This window comes from Cavia porcellus, unplaced genomic scaffold, assembly GCF_034190915.1.
Source record: "Cavia porcellus strain 051 isolate PalLab524CR breed Dunkin Hartley unplaced genomic scaffold, mCavPor4.1 scaffold_18, whole genome shotgun sequence".
Lineage (NCBI taxonomy): Eukaryota > Metazoa > Chordata > Mammalia > Rodentia > Caviidae > Cavia > Cavia porcellus.
In genome coordinates, this window is record NW_026947501.1 from 56,975,219 (window position 1) to 56,995,544 (window position 20,326).

The 20,326-nt window shown below is 47.4% G+C and overlaps 1 protein-coding gene across 5 annotated transcripts in view; it reads left to right on the forward strand.

The window, feature by feature from the left end:
- The first annotated feature begins 1,587 nt into the window (after positions 1–1,587).
- Positions 1,588–20,326, forward strand: part of Psd4 (pleckstrin and Sec7 domain containing 4) — a 35,999-nt gene continuing 17,260 nt past the window's right edge. Inside the window, exons 1-4 of one of the 5 annotated variants that reach the window (XM_063230021.1) lie at positions 1,590–1,746; positions 4,969–5,063; positions 8,808–8,899; positions 9,845–9,904. The gene's annotated coding sequence lies outside the window, so the exon portion shown is untranslated. Of the gene's footprint in view, positions 1,747–4,968; positions 5,064–8,807; positions 8,900–9,844; positions 9,905–15,043; positions 15,332–20,326 lie in introns of those variants that run through there. The other 4 variants (XM_013147370.3, XM_063230020.1, XM_013147374.3 and 1 more) reach the window with 4 other exon arrangements.

The following is a 20,326-nucleotide window of genomic DNA, read 5'->3' on the forward strand; positions in this document are numbered from 1 at the left end:
GTCTGTTTCAGTTAACAGTTATTGGTAGTCTTTTCTCTCTCATCTATGACCCACGTTTTTCTGATTCTTTGAATGTCTGATAAGTTTGTGTCAAAGGGTGAACAATGTAAATGATTCATTTTAGATGCTCTAAATTCTGTCATGATTCCCCTCTGAAGGGGTGGAGCTGTGTTCTAACAGGAAAATAAGTCATCAGAAGGTCATGTTGGTTTTATATATTGGATAGATTTCTTCTAGTTGCATCTCGGCTTCTAGGGCATCTCTGCTCTTCCTGAAATGCAGTCTTTGTTCCTTAAGTATGACCGTTATGGGGTTTCAATGGAAAGGCCAAGGCGTCTCCCAAGCCCCTCCAAAATGTCAGGGCTTAAACTCTATTCCTCAGCAGTTCACAACTAACTGTGTCAATCTGTGTTCACTGTTGTTTTCCTTTGGGTTATTTGAATTCCTGCCCCATGTGTGTGTGTGTGTGTGTGTGTGTGTGTGTGTGTGTGTGTGTGTTCAGGAGCCCACTCAATATTTCAATGGAATTTGTTGGGCTTTTCCCTTTGTGATGTCTTCTTTTGTAGGATTTTCCCTTTCTGAAAGCTTCCTCTGCCTCTAGCATCTATCAGTCACCTTCCTGCCGGCTGCAGTTTCTGCTAGGTTCATCCTTCTCTCCCAGCAGGCACTCTCCTAGCCAGTGCCTGCATATATGCAGCAGGGGCACAATGAATACTCCTAGAGTGAACAAATAAAGATTCTGCCTAAGACCAGGGCCTAGTCTTAAAAAGACAACATAGCAGCGTGGCTCAGTGATTTGGAGTGAGGCCTCTAAGCTCTTGTCTCAGGGTGTGAGCTCAGTCAGGTAACTTAACTGTTCTGTACCTCAGTTTCCCTCTTGGGTAAAAAAGCTTCCTACCACCTAGGATTGTGAGGATTAAATGTGCAAACACGGTGGGACAGAAAGCCTAGGACCCAGTAACAGTGGGTGGGACAGTAACCTTAGATTTATAGGCTGTTCCCTCAGAAAGCCCAAGGAACACAAGCTCATTTTAGGCATTGATTGAAGTCAGTAATTTCTGGGGAGCTAAAATTTTACTGGGTCTACAGGAAATGCAGAATCACTTAATTCAGATTATTACATCCGGTGCCTTACCTAGCTACAGAAATATGGAAGCTGGATAGTGCTGTCAAGGGGCTACTGAAAAATAAGAGCTTCTCGCCGTGCCAACCATGAGGATAGTTTTGCAAAACTACTTTCAGGTCAAAACTCCTTGCCGACGATCCCCAGACAAATTAGCAAAATCCACCACCAAAGCCAATAGTTACAGACAATTGAAACTCTTGAACTTTTTTTTTTTTTCTGCCTCGTAAATAATGGATTTGTAGACATCTTTTATTACTGTCTTTTTCAAGCCGTGTACATTCCTGGCTCTGGCTGTATTTTCGCGGTCTTGCGCTGGAAAAGTAAACCAGCGAGAGTCAAAGGGGCAGCCATTCGGGAGCGCGCAGGCGGGAGCGCGCAGGCGGGAGCGCGCAGGCGGGAGCGCGCAGGCGGGGTGGGTGGGGCGGGGATTGCTGGAGGAGCGCCGCCGGCCGGAGCGCAGCGATCCAACCAGTCGGACGGCTCCGCCCCGCCATCCTCCCGGAAACCCAGACCTCCTGCGAGCCCCGGGCTGCGTCGGCCCGCGCTGCGGCTGCCTGGGCGCCGAGCCATGGGGCGTCCGGGCCGGGGGGAGGCCTGAGCAGGAGGCCGGCGGGAAATGGGTAAGGGCATGTGGGGCTGGCAGGAGTCGCTCGGGCCGAGCCGGCGGGTTCTCCCCTCACCCCCTCCACTGTGACTGTGCTGTCACAGGGCTGGTCAAGTTGGTGAGCACCTGTGGAATCGCTGTCGGGGCCGGGACGCTGAGGATAGTGGGCCTGGAGCGGAGAAGAGGCTGCAGGAGGGTCCGGAGCAAGCAGAGAACCCGAAAATCCAGCCTAAACAGATGGCAGGGTCTAGGGCAGCCAGGGTGGTGGCTCAGCTGCGCCCCACCGGGAGAGTAAGTGCGGTGGCTTCGCGGGCTCCCGCAGCCAGGGCGGCGGGGCTCTACTTCGAGCCCCGCTGGAGAGCAGGGAGCCCGCGAAGCTGTCAGTGTCGGAACCAGGGGCCAGCGAGGCGCTGCCTGGTGGGAACTGGTGAGCTGCACCCCACAACTTCCCGGGTGTGGAGATCCCAGCTGACCCCAACCTCAGGAGTGCACGCCCCTCTCCTTTGGTCCTTCTCGGTGTGTGTGTGGCCAGAAAGCATCAGGCTTTCCTGGGAAGGTAAACAGTGTGCGCTCAGCTGATTAATCCCACCCCTTTCTGGCCCTAGAATTGCATCTAGCTGGTCCTTTCGGGGGATGAGGAGGGAGTCTGGGTGAGCATTTTTTTTTTTTTTAATCGGTACCGGGCATTGAACTCATGTCAGCCTGCTTGCAAGGCAGGTGCTTATGCCGCTGAGCTAAATCCCCAGCCCCTGGCTGAGCATTTTACCGGGTCATATGACTGGTTTTGCTGAGGTGGTCAATGTGCTGGTGGCCCTCTGTGTGGCCTGTATGTCGGAGTGAGGAGGCCAACACCACACAAGTCCCTGCATCTGTAGGTCTACCTGCCCTTGATCCTCATTAGCCCGGACTCCTCTCCCGGGCCTCCACTGATTGAATGTAATTAGCACTTAATTGGGTATCTGTGAGCCCCTCTACACAGAAGCATGCCAAGGTCAAGTTTAGACAGCTCAGAGTGCCCTGATTCATTCTTTTCTTCCTGACTGCACTTCCTCTGTGTGCAGGGTGTAAAGAAGAGTTATTTCTTCATTTATTCAGCAAATAGTTACCACAGTCAGGTGTGTAGGCACCTGGAACACACAGCTCTCATTTGCATACGGGCTGCAGAAGAGAGAAAAGAAGCAAATGAGAAAATTAATCACATCATTTCAGAGAATGATCCATGCTGTAAAATGATGAAACAAATCAGAGAAATTGGCCCTTGTCAAGAAAGGGTTGCAAATAGACATGTGTGTCTGTGGGGGAGGGGGGGTGCTTTTTCTGTTTTCCAGTATTGGGTGGAACTCGGGCCTTCACATGGAGCTACATCCCCAGGTCTTAAGTTGCTCAGGCTGACCTCAAAGGTACTGTCCTCCTATCTCAGCCTCCCAGAGTGCTGGAATTACTGGAAATATGCACCAACACACATAGTGCGGGAGGACTTTCTAAGTGAGGTTAAGGAACTAGTACCCTTTTCAGGCCCTGAAAATCTGGTGTCCCCAGCAGGGAGTTATCTATGAAGCTTCCTATAAGAGATCTGTGAGCAGTGGTGAATGCTAAACAGCCCTGAGAGCATTGCCTGTTGGGAGGCTTAAATCTGAGGCAGAGATCTGTGTCTCCCAGGAGACTTGCTCTGTTGTCTCTCTCATTTATTCATTCAACAGACATGTACTGATGGTCTGTATGTTCCAGGCACTAGTCCAGGTTTTAAAGGTGCTTTATTCAACAAGATAGTCCTTCTCCACTGGGCCTTATTTTCTGGTGGGGGAGAAATGGACAATAAGTAGCACTGTTAATGTCATGTCAGATAAAGGCTAGGAAGAAAAAGCAGCTGGAAAAGTTTGAAGGTGACAGGGATTGCTGTGTTCTCTAGAGTGATGGGCTTAGGTCTGGAAAAGGTGGCATTAGAGCAGAGACCTGAATGAGAGGACAGGACACTGCCATGTGCTGTCAGGAAGAAGATTCTAGCCAAAGGTAACAGTGAGTGCAAAGGCCCTGCCGCATGAGGAAGGCAAGAGAAGGAAATTTGAAGAGGAGTAGGGCAGGAACTGGTGTGTTTTCCTGGGAGGGAGTAGGTATCTTGAAGTGGCCTTGGCAGCAGTGGCAGGAAAATTTATAAGCTCCCAGGTTAACTTGGGGTCAGGTCTGGTGGCCAGAGGTGGTCTCCAGAGATAGAGAGAGACAGATAGACAGACAGAGACAATGAATGAGAATGAGAATGAATCTGGCAGGACAGGTCACTTGCTTTTCTTGCATCCTGTATCTGTCAATCAATACACTGTGGGTCCATGAAAGAGGTCTCAAATAGGGAGCAGATCTCCAAGTTTTCAAATCAATAAAGACTCTAGGACCTGGAAAATAGAAAAACATATTTCCTGGAAAAATTTTGATCATCTATTTTGTTTTCATCCTTAATAATGTGACCTCATTAGAAGTCTTTGAAAAGTCAATAGATCATCTAATAATTGGCATTTTTTGAGCACGTACTATATTCCAGGATCATCCTAGAGCTCCTTAAATTGAGTAATGACACAAATAATCCTCACAGCAATCCTGTCAGGTCTTCATTATTGCAGTCCTGTTTCACAGATGAGAAAATAGGGGTTCAGAGACAGGAAGGAGATTGCCCAAGGCTGCATGGCAAGGAGGGAGGAGTCAGAATTAGGCAACCAGGTTGAAGACCCAACCTCAGACCACAGCACTCAGAGTACCGCATCCTCCCCCAGCCCAAGCTGGATCATAGATACCATTGCAGCTTAACCAAGGGAACAGTGGAGTGGTGGTCTGGAGAAGGTGGTGTCTTAGTATTTGTTGCCAAAACAAAGTGCCACAGATTGGGAACTTTATAAAGAACAGGCATTGGTTTAACTCATAGTTCTGGAGGCTGAGAGGTACAAGCTGGTGCCTGGTGAGGGCATCTGGTCCTGAGACAGGGACCAAGCTGCAGTGTGACAGAGCAAGCTCACCAGAGAGCTGGCTGCCTGTGTAACAGCTATTATTGTGATGCCCAGGACACCTTTAATCTGTAAGAGGGTCAGTCTGCTTTCATGAGCCCTCAAGTCTCAGTCACCCCTCAAAGGTTCCCTCCTTTTAATACCATTAGCATGTGGCTTTGTGGATTAAGTCTCCAACCCATGACGTGTTGGCAACACATTCAAATCACAGAGGTTGTGTTTCATTTGGGTCCTCTGTGTTCACACAGAAGCTCTGGGCCACAGAAAACGGCATTCTGAGCATTCTGAGAAAGCCATGGAGCAGGACAACAGGAAAGGAGGAGAGAGGACCCAGGCACTGCAGGTACATCCCGCTTCTCTCCTTTCATAAACGTGTTTTTAAGTAACTCTTTCACAGCTTAAATATTATTTCAAAATAATTTTTAGAGGTTATTCTTGGTCATATCAAAAAGATTTTAAATATGAAGTCAAACAACCCTTAAAGTACACAGGGAAAAATTTTCCTCCTTTTCCCATCCTCTGCTCTCCAATCTCCTTGTTACTGAGCCCGCATTTATTCGCTCCTCTGTCACAAAGGGCCCAGGGAATTAAGGACAAGTCTTGGAGCAAAAAGGATTTATCCCGTAACCCCAAACATAGATCTTGGTGGGCTGCCATCTTGAAACACCATCTTCTGAACCCAGGCTCAAGCTCCTTTTGTCTTTGGCAAGAAGTGACTGATGAAAGCAGGTGCCTGGCAGTCTGCTGATTTGCATGTCTTGAATGGGGGAGGGGAGAGCTTAGGGAAGTTTGAGGCAAACCAACCTCATGCTGCTGGTTTCAATGATTAACAATGGCCACTTGCTCAGGGAAACATAGGTTTTCTGCAGTGTGAGACAGAAATGTGGCTGAGTACCATATGGAAGCTTAGGTTTCAGTTTTCTTTGAACCCTAAGCCTGGCTACATCCTCAGAGACAGTGTTTTAATAATGCATATTTTATATGCATACTTTCCTCTTCTCAACATAAAGTAGGAAATAGTACTCAAGTATGTTCCTTTTTTGAAAAAGGTAATCACTTGTTGCAATCATTCTGCAAGACACGTAGGTAGAGGTTCTCCTTTTTTGAGTCAGTGTAGACTCTCTCATTGAATGTACCGCATTTGGCAAGGTGGTCCACCGTGGGTTTGTAGCTTACTGTCACTGTTGTTGCTTGTTTGCTATGATGGACAAGAGCGCATTAAGCCTACTGTACCCCATCTTTCACTTCTATGATTGCTTCAGCAGGGAAACTCATAAATGTGACTTAAAAGTTCTGATATTTTAGCTTGTGATTGCATGGCTACATTACATTCCTCTGTGTGGTGTGACTCAAAGTGCTATATATATATATATATATATATATATATATATATATTGGTATTGAGACTTTCATATATTTTCAGCTATTGATCTTTTTCTGTACTGTGCCTATCCTTTGTATGTTAGTCAGCTTTCTGTTGCTGTAGCAGAATACTTGAGATAAAATAAGTTATAAAGGACAAGGGTGTATTTTGGCCTACAGTTTTGGGGTTTCAATCAGTTGACCTCATTCTTCTGGGAAGTAGCTTATGGTGAAGTCGGAGTGCATGATGGAAGCAAAAGAGAGAGAGCGAGAAAAGGGGCCAGGGTCCTTTTGAAGGCATGACCCCAGTGGCTGAGACCTTCTATTAGACCTAACCTTGTAAACAACCTCCTGGTTGCTGTCATGGGCTGGGGTCTGAGCCTTTAACCCCACAGGTCATTCCGGATCCAGACTGTAGCACTTGGTCTATATTTCCAATAGCATTTTGCTCTTCTTTGTTCATGATTGAATTATAAGGGAACTTAATATTCCCTCCTGCATCTCTCATCCCAGTGACAACTGCGCATGCCTGCCAGCACCCTGCCCTCATGAGCAGCAGCCATTGTGGTATATTTATGGCAAGTTTATCCTTAGAGCTGGGTATATTTCAGAAGGATAGTGATGTTGACTTATGCATGCATGTATTTCAAGCTTACATAAATTGTATTATACTATAAATCATGACCTTTTTCTTTTGAATGCTGGTGCTATTTTTAAAGAATCTATCTGACTGCCAGGTAATACTTGGCTTATTACTTCTGATTGCCACACTGTTCTGTAGATGTTGTGGGAGTTTTGCGATAGTTGAATCTTACTGGGCTAACCTAGATAGGAGAAGTGCCATTATAGGGGGGAGCCTCAAAGGATGAAGAGGACTGGATGAATGGCAAGGGAACCAAAAGGACGACATACAGACGTGGACCAGAATATTCAGGGAGGGTCTTATGGACTTCTTGGGCCGTAGTGGGAGTGTGGGTGTGGTCATAAGGGGTGCGATGGGAGAGATCTCAGATGCCAGGATTGGACTTTCCCTAAAAGAACTAGGGAGAGGCAGTGGTGGGATAAGGGCATTGGGAAGAAGAGTGTCCAGTCAGTAAAGACTTTCCAGGAGAGGAGTGATGTCTCAGGGATAGAGAATTAAGGTGGACTGAAGTTAAAAACTCTTGAGAGGCTAACGTCCCTGCAGGCCTCCAGATCAGAGAGTAGGAGGTTGCGGCTTTGTGGGGTGTGTGTAGGGGTGGTGCAGCAGGGCCTGCACAGAGGACACCTGCAGAATCAGACCCTATAACCATGAGGAGAGAGGAGGCCAGACTGGTGGCGAGACTGCTCACTTTGGAAGCTGCAGGATGTGAGACTACAACCTGAACCATGGGATCTTTGACCCAGAGATGATAGCAATGAGATTGGGCCAAACATTACAGACCTACACATCTCTCCATGGGCAAAACCTTACTAGGGGAGAGTTTCACTGAAGAGGGTTAGTGTTAGTTGAGACAGAGACCAAACTGCTCTCAGGATAGGTGTGTATTGATTTGCTCAGGTGTGCTAAAGCTGAAATAGCCATCAGCCAGGGACACATTTCCGTAAGATATTTCTTCTTTTGGTAGACTTGGGCCCCTGGGTGGTCAACTTATCCTAGAGGTTGTTGAGTTTTTGTGTACCTGGCACCAGGATCTTGTGCAAAACACCATGATCTTGTGTGTCTAACTCCTATGGTAGGACCAAAGGACTGTGAGTGTGAGGGCTTTTGTATCCTTGAAGAAGCTCAAAGATGGGAGCAAAAAAGAGGATAGAGAAGGAAAAGAAAATATCTACCAGCTCTTCCAGGTCATAGGCCATACAAACTCTGTAATATAGTTTTGGACTAAACTTTTTTTTTTGTCTTTTTCTTTTTTATCGGTACCAGGGATCGAACTCACCACTGCCTGCTTGCAAGGCAGGCGCTTATGTTGCTGTGCTAAATCCCCAGCCCCCAGGACTAAACATTTTTAAATGGTCAACATGTCTACGTGCAGAGCTGAGTAGAATTTGTTAAGACAGAAAAAGGGACAGACACAACTGAAGACAGATTTCATAATTTCTATCCCATTTGCTCACCCATCAGGCATTTATAACAAAAGTGAAGGGTTAGTGATTTTAGCCAAAGTGGTCTTCAGGTCCCTAAAAGGTAAACCAAGTAACGACATACCTTACACATCAGAGGTAATTTTTGCATGACCTCCAAAATCAGTGATTTTTTTTGTGTTGACTAAGAACCAGTGAAACTAGAGGGCTAATTTAGGCTTTTTCTTAGTAAAATTTCTCATTTCATGCATTTCATTTCATATTTCTGTGGTTTCATCAGTATCTCATGATAGGTCTGTTGAAACATGGTAAACTACAAAGGGTAATGGTTTCCTGTGTCCAGGGGTTTACTTTATTGTCTGAGTCTTCTTTCCTGTCATGGTAATCTCTGAGTATGTTAAGGCCAATCGCAGGATAGATCTTGGAAGGGTAGACTCCTGGTCGGCAGTCCCCCTGGAGGGTTCCTGTGGGAAATTAGGGCTCTGGACTGCAGAGAGATTTGGGAGTCTTTGCGGGAGGTCACTGGGAGGTGAGCATGTAGGGGTAAAATCACCCTGGAAGAACCAAGAGGACCACAGGGAGAAGTGGATAGCTAGGCTGAGTGTCATTTTGAACTCTGCCTTTCCTGGCTACCAGGCTCAGAAGAGCATCTTCTTTGCAGGTCATCTGCCACTCTAGAATTTGGACCAAGGTGAGGAGTGGGTCATGTGCAACAAGGCCCGAGGAGGATCCCTGCCTTCCCGGAGGCTCCAGGTGGTATGGCCATGGAGGATGTACAGGCCTGCTGAGCCAAGAAGGGGGAAATGGCCTTAGGAATCGTGAGGGTGCAGTCAGTTGCCTAGACGAGCTTCATCGAGGCCCAGGTGCTGTTCCTGCTATGAGCTGCCAAACCAGAGGGCCCATTTATCCTTTGGGTATGAGCACAGATAGAGCATGTGTTTGCGCCATTGATATGGAGGGCTCTGGGAAGCTCTGGACTTTGTTATTAAGCTCAGGGTGAAGGATGGATACCACCAGAAGAATAGGCCACCTTTTGTTGGCTCAGGAAATGCCCTACTCTGAGTTGTGTCTCAGGAGAACCTTTACCTTGTCAAAGCTCACCATGCCTTGTTCTCCTGCTAATCATACAACCTAGGTCCCTTTTCAATGATTAATGGCCAATTGGGACTAATAAGCATTGTAAAGAAGACTTTCCATTCCTTCTCCAAGGGAGTCAGCCCTGGAGATGTCAGACCTTGCTGCTCATTTAGGTAATTCTCCGATGGCAACTGATAACAGAATCTTTCACATCTAATATTATTTATTTGATTTTTTAAAAATCAGCATATGTAGGTACAGTATTACCTCCATTATCATGTTCCTGAGTATGAAATTCCAGGTTTCTTGCTCCAGGTATATATTTTTTTCTGACATGCAGTCAAATAAACACTTACTTATTACAAGGCCCATTATGTGGACACCTAGAGAAACACAGCCTTAGATTTGGGGGTTTGGGGAAGAGTTACTCTTGGGATAGGTTCTTTTTCCCAAACACTTTTTCTTCTGTCCTCTTGGATTTAGGGACTAGGGCCTGTCAATGACATTGGCAGAGGATATTAATAAAGGCTATGTGTGGAAAAAAATAGGTTTTGTAGGGAGATGGATGGGCTTTGAGGAGAACACCAGAGAGAAAGTTAGTGATTGTGTTTGTTCACACAGGTAGGAGCCATCTTCCTAGCTGCCTCAGGACCACAACACTGTCCTGGAGAAGGGATTGAGGTGGGTTTTATTTCTGTTCTCCCACTGGGGAGTAGTTACTCCCTCAAGAAGCAATTTACAGCAGTCTTGCTTCCAAAACTTACTGCCTTTAGACACATGTGAAGGCGCAGGAAGGGTTCTCTCTGCATCCACTGAGTCTCAAATGTCCTCACCTTAAACTAATTTTCACAGCAACTCTGGGTTTCCGAGTGTATTCTTGTACCTTTATCAGAGAGGTCGCATTGGCAGCTACATGAGAAATGGAGATAATTTAATGGTCAAGAAAAGAAACATGACTGAGGCTGTAGCTCAGTAGTAGGGTATGTGATTAGCATGCATGAGGCCCTGGCTTCCATCCCCAGCACCACAGAAACCAACAACAATAAAAATAACAGCAGTGAACATCTATGCAGACACACTCAAGCCCTTGCAGGTCATCCCTTCCCAGCCACCACCAGCAATAGGGGTAACAGGAACCAGAGGTTGTAAAAGTATCACCCAGCATCTAAAGTAAGAAGAAAAATTCAATTATTTAGTCTAAAAATTTAATTTGTTAACATCTTTATTATTTTTGCTTGAGATACACATAAATTTATTTTTAAAAATTAGACAGATCTCAAATAAGCATAAATAAATAAAAATCATGTATACCCTTGCTATGCACAGATAGCTATCAGTTAATGTTTTGATGTTTTATTATGAAAAGTGTACAAACAAGGCTTTAACAATTGCGACCATACTGAATATAAAGCTTTTTTAAAATTGTATGCTGTGAGCATCTTTCTACTTTACTTTTCAAAAATAAGTTCCTAAAGCTTACATGGATTCTCCCTACGCTTACATGGCTACACTGAAGTCTATGTACACGGTTCCCTTTTGTGGACCTCGTGAGTATGAGTGTTTGTTCTGTTGTAAGTAATGGCATGACCATATGCTTTGGCAGGTGTTCTGTGGGTGATCTCTGGTTCCAAGGGGGCTGAGATGGAGAGTGCCCGTGAGAGGGACAGATCCAGGACAAGTGGCTGCAGGGAAAGTATTCATCTTGAAAATACCCAGCTTTGGGAGATAGCATGGCATCAGGGAAGAAAGTCTGGGACAAATATTTATGCTGAGGAGAGAAGGGCCTGGTACTGTATCCTGGGCACACTGCCCTTGGGCTTCTGTCCCCAGACACAGGGGTCTTTCATTTGACTGGCACAGGCAGGGTAGGGGTGGTTCCCCACCATGGGACTAGGCAACTGTGTGCAGCCATAGAAACTTACTCACTTTCATAGTCACTTCCTGCCCTTTTCCAGGAAACTAAGCGTGGAATTGATGCACATATACATGTTGGGAGGTTGATGGTAGTGTTTCCCTGGGTTGTTTCCCGTTCCTTTCTACCCCACCTCTAGGAGACTTCTGCCTCCTAAGACACAGATATTTAGGAGCAGGGGCGCCTCTGGCTCTGCCGTGGCTCAGTCACAGGAAGCCCTCACCATCCTGGTCCTGCCTTGAGTTCTGCCATCTCTAAGAACCCATCAGCCTGGCTGGCATAATGGTAAACATCTAACCTGGCAGAGGAATGTGCAGAGAGGCAGGTATCCTCCTGTCTGTCCTTCCTGATTCGGACTTGAAGGAGTCAGAGAACTATCAGGGAATAGGGTCCTTTCTAAAGAATGAACCCAGGGCTGCCTTACTCCTGGGCTTCCTTAACAAAGAGAACACTTACTGAGCACTGTGGAAATGCAGTGAGGTGTCTCAGGCTTCCCCTTTGACACAGCCAGGTAACTGGTGCTCCCGGAGTTCTGTTTGCTCTAGAATTGCAATCATTTTTGAGTTGGGAGAAATGGTTTCAGGCTTATAGCATGATAGCACAGCAGGTTTGGAAAGACAACCTGCCCTAAACTTCTGTTTTCATAACTGTGGGACCTAGTTGAAAGTGAGTCAAAGTGTATTTGCTGGGGTCTGCGCTCTTGGGTTCAAATCCCTTCATTACCACTTACTGCCTATGTGAGTCTGAGTGATTGCTCTGACCTCATCTGTTCTGTTGCATGGGGTCAGTAATACCCCGCCACCACCTGGACCCTGAGGGTTTGGAACTCCTACTTGTAGAGGGCCTGGTGAATGTCAGCACAGGGGCCCTCAAGAAAGGGCAGTATGACTCAGGAGCCCACACCCCTTTCTTTGCCATTTCCCTGCTGTCTTCCCTCTGTCTCCCAGAAGGAGGCTGTGGGCTGAAATGCCCAGCTGTGTCCTGGAAGGTGGAACCCTGCTCTCCTTCTGTACTCTGTGCATGAGAGGACACCTCACAATAACCTGGGCTTAGCAGCTTCCCTTACAGGCAGACAGGAAGCAGCTCCTTGAGGGCTGTATGTTGCTTCTGTGACCTCTGGGTCCTGGGGAGGGGGAGAAGAGGACACCATATCAAAGCTCACTTCACAGCGCTCCAGGTCAGGAGCCATAACACGCTCTGCACTAAAGGTGCTTCCCCCACCAAGAGAGCTTCTGCCAAGGGTTTGCTCAGTGCAGGCTTGGGAAGGAGATGAAAAGGAATAGAAGACAGAATTGAACCGAGGATCCAGGACTCTGGGAGGCTCTACCTGAGTTCTGGTTTAAGCATGAACCACATCTCCCAGCCTTCCTTGCTTATTCATAACCCCTGCTTAGCCACGTTCAATGATCAATCACTTTCTCTTACCTTCCTCCACTTGCCAGTAGCTTTCAACAGTGCCAACCACTTCCTCCTCCTGAAACAGCCTACTCTGTTATCTTGTGTTGACACTCTCTCCTGTTGCTTTCACTTTTCCAACAGTCCTTTGTCAGCCCCCTTTGGAGCTTCTCCCCCTCCGTCCTGGTGGGCCCCAGCATCCCTGGCTCTGACCACTGCTCTGATGGTCATAGTGCTCAGAAGCTCCAGGTGGCTTTTTCAGTTGCCTACTCGAGCAGCTCATAGATAGCTCAGTATTTTGAAAAGATCAGAGCCTTGATTTCCTCCCTTAAGCTGTTTCCCATTCTTTCCTACTTCTACAGATGCTGCTGTTACTGTAGAAGTACCATTCAGTTGCTTAAGCCAGAAATGTGCAATTTTCCTTAGACTTCTGTGTCACCTTTATACCTCCCGTCTGCTGAAGCATCAAGTCTTCCTGGTTGTCCTCCATATAAATCCCAAGTCCTAGGAAGTGCCCTCCATCCCTGGCCCTCCAAGGTCCTGCTGGTCTCTTTGATTTTACTTAGCTCTTGTACTCCGTGCAGCAGAGAGATGACCTTAATTACATAAATGTTCTCCAAGCTTCTGTTTGTTCAATTTAAAAAGACAGCTTGGTTGACCGTGGGGACACCATGATCTTGCTGGCTCTGGCCCCTCTGGCCTCTCTGGCCCTGGGCATCTTGTCCCACCCTCTTACCTGTTTTCTGTTCCCTGTCCCTACTCCAAGTAAGGAAGGAACTGGGCCTGCAGTTTCCCGCAGCATGAAGCACTCCTCCCTTGCTGGCCCCTCTGACCTCCTCTGAGCTTCCTGGGCAGCGAGCTTATCCACCTGCTAGCTTGCTTGCTCTCTTCACTCCTTCCTCCCCAGCATTCATCATAGCTCATCAGCAGGTGTTGATTAATTCTCCTGTTGGTTTATTTACTTTCTGTCACATTTCTTGTTTGTTTTCTCTGTCACCAGATTGGAAGCTCAGGGGTCCTCGTTTTGTTCCTGACCCATCAGTAGCTTCTAGCATAGGGACCACACTGAGCCAGTGCCAGCTTGTACCAGAGCCACAGTCCTGAGAGTCTGGGGGCTGAGAAGAGGGTGCGCATGTAGGTCTCATTAGGTTTCTGGTGTATGCATCTGGGTGAAGAGTTGTAAAATCCAAAATGCAGGAGGAATTGCAACTTGATGGAGAGAATTAACCAGGTCTTTGTTCTGTTGAATTTGAGGGGCTTAGAGATAAGCCTGCCCCTTACTTGCCAGCCTTAGAAAGTGACCACTGGAGGGCTCCATTGAATAGGTCCAGTATGGGAAGGTTCTAAATAAGGCTGACAAGCTGCCATATAAAGTACATCCTATCCATCCACCTTAGTCCCCCTACTTTGCTCTTTAGTGGTCCAGGCCAGAATCAGAAATCTCAGCCTCCTCTGAGCCCAACCCAGCTTTTGGCTCCTGCTGAGACTCCACTTCCCTTTCTCTTCCCCTGTCTGCCTCCCGAGGATGGTGATCTGCCCACAGCTCCTTCTCATCTGATATCAGCTTCCCCTCACCCCAGTCTAGGGTTCCACAGAGCAGGGAGATCTGGGATGAAGAGAGGCCCGAGATACCATAGGGCCGGCCCAGAGGCAGGTACTTGCAGGAGCCTGGACACCCAGAGTGTGGTGGAGAGCAAGCGTGCGTGGACTTCGGGCAGTGTGTCCCACAGACTCCTGGCATACTAGGACAAAGATGCTGGAGGATGTGAAGCCAAAGTGTCTACCATGGTAGCTTGGTCTGAGGGCACCAACACTATGGACACACCAGTGCAGGGGCCTTCTGGGAAGTTAGGGGATTCTGAGGGCTGGAGCTTGGGATGGGGCAATGGGCTTTGAGTTCTCAGCGCATAGTTGGTGATAGTTGAGGCTGGAGAAGAAGCTGACTATGTAACAGGAAGAGAGAATGGTGGGTTATATGTGCTCTCCCCACCCACAGGCTCATTCTCAGCCTGGGTCCTGTGGACATGTTGGGAGTACAGCCGTGGGAAAGGGACAGTTTGGGGTTCATGTGCTCAGAGGCCGAGTTTGGCTTTCTTTCTCACCACTTGTTGTGCAAGGCTTAGTGGTGATTTAGCCTCCTTGAGCCTGTCCCCAGCTCCAGCTCTGTGGAATGGGCATCGTGAAGCTGAATGAAGTTTATGTGACAAGTGATTTGGGACATTTGTAATTATTAGGCACTCATATCAAGGGTCATGATTACAGGTGACCTGACACCTAGCCTTATAAAAATTGAAATGTCACAGGTTTGAAACAGGAGAGGAAAAACTACCTACCCTGCAGGTGACCGGAGAGTCAGAACCTGGGGCAGAAGCACAGGGAGAAAGGCAGGAAGAAGATGGCAAGCCTGTTCCGGGTTCCACGCCTTCCCCTTTCTCTCCTCCAACCTCTTGCAGCTTGCGAGAGGCCAGTGCACTCTGTGGCTGGTTCTTCTGAGCAACTTGCTGCAGGTTAGGGCCTTCCAAGGAACTGACCTCCAGGAAGGGGCCAGAGGTGCTTGAACTGGGAGCAGAGGCTTTCCATCTTGAGGGCAGGAAGTATGAGGCACCGAGCAGTCCTGAGCACTCGCTACGTAGTTCTGGGGAGCAGGACGGGTGTGTGTCACTGCGGTGGTGAGGGGAGCGGAAGTCGGAAGCACCAACCACCACATTCTGGGGCAGACAGACCAGACTGTGCAGCAGGAAGTGCTCCTGGGGCTGGGCTGGGGAGCCTGGGACAACCCTCTACTTCTGGGCCCTTTGGAGGTAAGCCTATGGGTTTGCCTAGGTGGGGCTGGGAAGGACAGGGAATGTTAAAAGAGCCACGTGGGGCCCTCATGGAAGGGGCTGGAACAGGGGGCCGGAAGCAGATGAGGGCTTTGGGCTGTGCCATGTGCAGCTGGCGTGAACTGGTCTCTAGACCCCCACCTTCCTTTCCCTCCATCCCCCTTCCCCTTAACCTGCCCCTCCCCTTCCAGCCCTTTACAAGCCTGCTGTCCCCTCCCTCTTCTCCCATAGCCCCCAGAGGCCTATAGGAATAGAGTCGTGGCTGGAGGAAGTCCTCAAAGTCCCAGTGACTGCTGAGGCTGAGGCTATAAGCAAGCCTTGATCCTAAGGCTTAGACCAAGGCTGGTAGTTCAGGTCTTGAGCTGGGGCAGCTCAGGGTATGGTCAATCACTGCAGGATTGGAGAGATCAGGCTTGCCAATGAGCAGGCTCTCAGCTTGAGCTTGGGCTGGAGGGTGGTAGGTGGTCCTCTCTGTTTAGGCCTTTTGTCTTGGTATGCACAAGGAACCATGTCATTTTCAACAGTGTCCCTGTTTGGGAGACTATGGCTCACTAGTTACAGTGGTTACCCCGAGGTAAACGGAGTCTTGAGAAGAGAAGGCCCCAGGCACTGCCTGTGATCCTAGGATCTAAAGTCCCACTGTTAGATTCATTCCTCTGCTGAAAGCTTGGAAAAGATGACCTGTCATTGCTCGATAGTAAATTCCCCACAGGATGATGGGCCTTGGACAGACCTGTCACAGCCAGCAGGACCTTAGGGCATGACATACCCGCTTCTTCTGTGGACAAGGAAGCACCTAGCATAAGGGTTAGAACCCAGTCACAAAATTCTTTGTTGGGAAGAGAGATCCAAAGCAAGAACAAGGTAAGCTCAGCCAGACTTGAACCTCCTAGCGTCCCTCAGTGTCCCAGGCCAGCTCTCCTGGGGCTCTATGGTATATGCATACACCCTCCTCCTCCCTGCCTGCTGCATACTCCTTCCTGAACCCAGCTGGTTCTACTATAGCAGAGACCCTCCCCCTCCCACCCTACCGCCTCAGCCACCTCTCTCTGCACATTTGCATGAAGCCTCCTTCTAGGCAGGATGTGGGCCTCACCCGCCACTTCTCTCACGGAGGAGCTTGGGCCCAAGCTCAGGCAGGGCTGACTGTTTTGCAGCTCCAGGTCAGGGTCTCTACCTGAGTTCCCTTCCCCAGACATCTGTCTCATGGACAGTTGTCCACTGGGTGCACAGGGACCAGACAGCTCACGTCTCCTAAGTCTGTGAACAGGCAGAAGCCTTTGTGCTTTTCCATAGGAAGTAAACTATTTCCAGGGTGAAAGAGCCTGGAAGCTCAAAGGAGGAAAGAGGCAGAGAAAAGGACCTGCTCCAGATGGAGACGCAAGGAGACTAACTCCTCCAGGAGGCAGAGAGCTGGGGGAGCCTGACAAGAGAGTTGTGGTTTTTGTTTATTTTGATTGGAAAGCAAAAGCAGCAGAGTTAAACTGAGCGACTGTGCAACATACTTTTTATGTTCCTGTTAAGGCCAGGCCCAGCATCCACTCTCAGACCCATTCCCTATTTTGAGGCAAACGCATTGAGTAGCTTAACTCTACTTTATTTCCTTATTGTGCAGATAAGTACCAGGTGACACTTTCTTCTCAATCACATTAAAGGCCACTCATATTGTAGTCAGAATGTACATTTAGTCTGTGAGCCACTGTATCTGCATCTTCTGCTGTGACCTTGAACTGCATGAGGGTCTGTGCAACAGGAGAGGTGTCTTCTCTCCTACTCAGAGCAGTTTGTGCTAGATGACAAAGGCCACTAAGGTCAGAATGAAACTGCCTTTTAGAGTTGGGGCTGCAGGAAGGGTGTGCGTGGGAGAGACTCAGTCCTCCTGGTCCCCGTCCTTGTCATTCTCTGTGACCTTTACCTCCTGCCAGCTGGAAGCCCAGCTTAGCCCCTGCAGTATTTTCCATGAGAAACTCCCCTCCCATGATGAAAAATCCTCTGAAATGCTGTTAACCTAGCCCAAGGTGCAGGGGGGTAGGGGTCTGTCCTCAGTGCTCTCTCTTCCTTCTTTCTGTCTTACTGAGCCACCATGCTTGCGGTTTCTCCCCTGTATCCCTGGAGCACCAAGTCATTTTACCAGATTTTGCAGAGCCCTTCCACTGCCCCCAGTCCCTAAACTCCCCGAATTATTACAGTGCTGAGAGAAATGAAGGGTTGTTGTATTTTAGATGTATCTGAACTTGCCTCATGTAGCTGGCAGTGATTGATTAATTGATTGATTGTGATCAGTACTAGAGATTGAACCCAGAACCTTCTACAGGAGCTATATCCCCAGCCCTTTAAATTTTTTGTTTTATTTTTATTTTACCACTGAGTCTAAGTTGCCCAGGTCTGGCTCAAACTTGTGATCTTCCTGCTTTAGCCTCCCAAAGTATGGGGTTATATGCCTGCCTCACTGTACTTCAACTTGCAGCAGATTCTTTTAGTGCTCAATTTCTTCCTCCTACTTTTGTTGTATATCCGAGACAGGACAGTTTAAAAAAGATTTTACTAAATGCTGGGTGTGAGGAAAAAAAGATAAGTAGAAAATTCTAGATGCATGCATATGACATCAGCTTTGCTCTTTCATTCCTGCCTGACTATGCCTAAGAGGTGCAGTAATTCCTCTAGGAACATAGGCTGGCTGCTTCCCTCTCTTGGTGACTGGTGAGTGGTCTTGATGGCCACGAGAAATGAGTACACCCTTAGCTCATCCCACATATCCAGGAAGGAGGAAGTAAAGAAGGAAGAAAGGAAGGAAGGAAGGATGGATAGATGGACAGACGACTTCATGAAGTCCAGGGGAACTGAACGGTGGAAAGGAAGAGAGATGCTAACCATAGACTTGGTTGTATGCTTTGTAGCTCCCTTGCTTGCTAACTGAGCCACTTGAGCCTTGAAGTTCTGGGGCTGTGTCAGGATGTGTAGTGGGAGGTACTTTAAATTTCTGGACTTCTCTGAGTCTTAGCTTCCTTCTTACGTAGAAGGGAATGCTATCAGTTGTTTCCTTTGATCAGTGAGTAGCCCTATTAAGTTGGATGAGGACATGTTGTAGAGTTTGGTAACCACCTCTCACCAGGTTCTGGGAATCCCAAGCATCTATGGTGGGCCTGAACTTCTGAGGTCAACACCACCTTTAACTTTCTGATCTACTTGAGCTAAAGGAGAATAACATGGGACTGCTATGGTTTATATCTAGAAGTCCCCCTAAAGCCTCATATACTCAGAGGCAGGGATTTATGGAAGGTGATTAGATCATGGGTTCAGTGTAACTGACTTGCTGTCAGGAGGTGGAGTCTGGTTGTAAGAGGTTGGTCACTGGTGATGTAACTTGGAAGAGTGTATCATTCTTCCTGGCTTATCCCTTCATTCGGTTATCCTTCTGATGAGGTGAGCAAATTTTGCTCTCTTGTGCCTTTTCACCACACTGTCCTGCCTTGGAGCCAGCTGACTATGTAAGCCAAAATACGTCTTTCCTTTTTAAAATTGTGTGTCAAGTGTTTTGTGCTAGCTACAAGAAAAGAAGCCAAGACAAATTTTGGTATCAGAGAATTGGGGTCAGGTGTGACACTGCTTGACTGTGTGGTTTAGAAGCCTTTGTAGGAGGAGTTTGGAAAAGTTTGAAGATTCTAGTTGAAGCAGCAGCTCTAGAATGCTGTAAGCCAAGCTTGACAGGAGGTTCTGGTTGGAATTCAGAAGACTAGAATGCTGATTAAAATGCAGATGCTACAGATCAGGCTTGCGAGATTTCAGTTGGGAACAAGCACTGCATGGGCAGTAGAACTCAAAACTGTGTGGGTTATGCTGTGGCAGAAACTTTGTCTACATTTTACTCATATTTTGAGACTTTTGTGGCAGACCAAGCTTAAAGGTAATAGATTAATCTAATCTGGTGCAAGAAATTTAAGGTAGCTTAGTCTTCAGGCTGTAGCATGAGTACTTCTGGTGGACTTGTTAGAAATACTGCACCTTTTAATCAAGTTTATAGTGAAAATCAAGAGTGAATCAAACAGCTAAATGATTTTAAATGTTTTGAGTTTGGCCAAAAACTTTACTCTGGTGAAGTTAGGGCCTATACAATTTTGGTGAAGGAGAAGTAGGTGGCTGAAAAGATTGAAAAGCAGCTAAGTACTTTGAGTCAGGACAATAGGAAGGATGCCTTGAGGGCATGTGTGGAAATAACAAGACCCTGCTTTTTGCCCTGCAAAAGTAAAAGACTTTGTGTTGAAAAGAAAGCCCCAGGGCACCCTGCTTAAGCAGAGCTGCCTAGGGAGTTGGTTTGCAGGAATAGAGTTCACATTGCTTAGCCATCCAAGTACTCATGGCTTCTGCATTGATGATGCAAAAGGACCTGTCTACTGCTGGAGCTAGAGAGAGAAGTAGGCATCATTCAGGTAGTGCTGGATTAATGAGTATGAAAAATGAAAGCATTGCAGGGTCAGGGAGGCTTCTACCCAGATTTTAAAAGAAGGCATGGGAAGCCAAAAAGTTTGTCCTGAGAGGACAATGTATGAAGCTATGAAAGTGAAGTCAAAAGTGCAGCAGAGACCTCTGAAATTTGGAAGAACAGGAACATGAAACATCTGAGAAAAGCCTCAAAAATGGAGCCAAGTCACCTCAAGAGAGAAACTATGAGGACTACAACCACAAGCAGTACTATAGAAGTGGGCCCACTCAGGCTGTTTTTTGGAGCTCACATCTTTGGTGCTAGACACAGAGCTATAGGAGTTAAATTTTGTTGTGCTGGATTTTGATCTTTCTTTGGTCCCATTTGTTTCTATACTCCTGTTTTCTTTCTTTTGGAGTGGGAATGTTTGTCCTGTAGCACTGGAAGTTTTTGATTTTTTTTTTTAATTTTTACAGGGGTTCACAGGCAAGAATTTACTTTGAGTCTCAGAGGAGACTTTGGACTTGGACTTGTTAGAAATACTGTACCTGTTA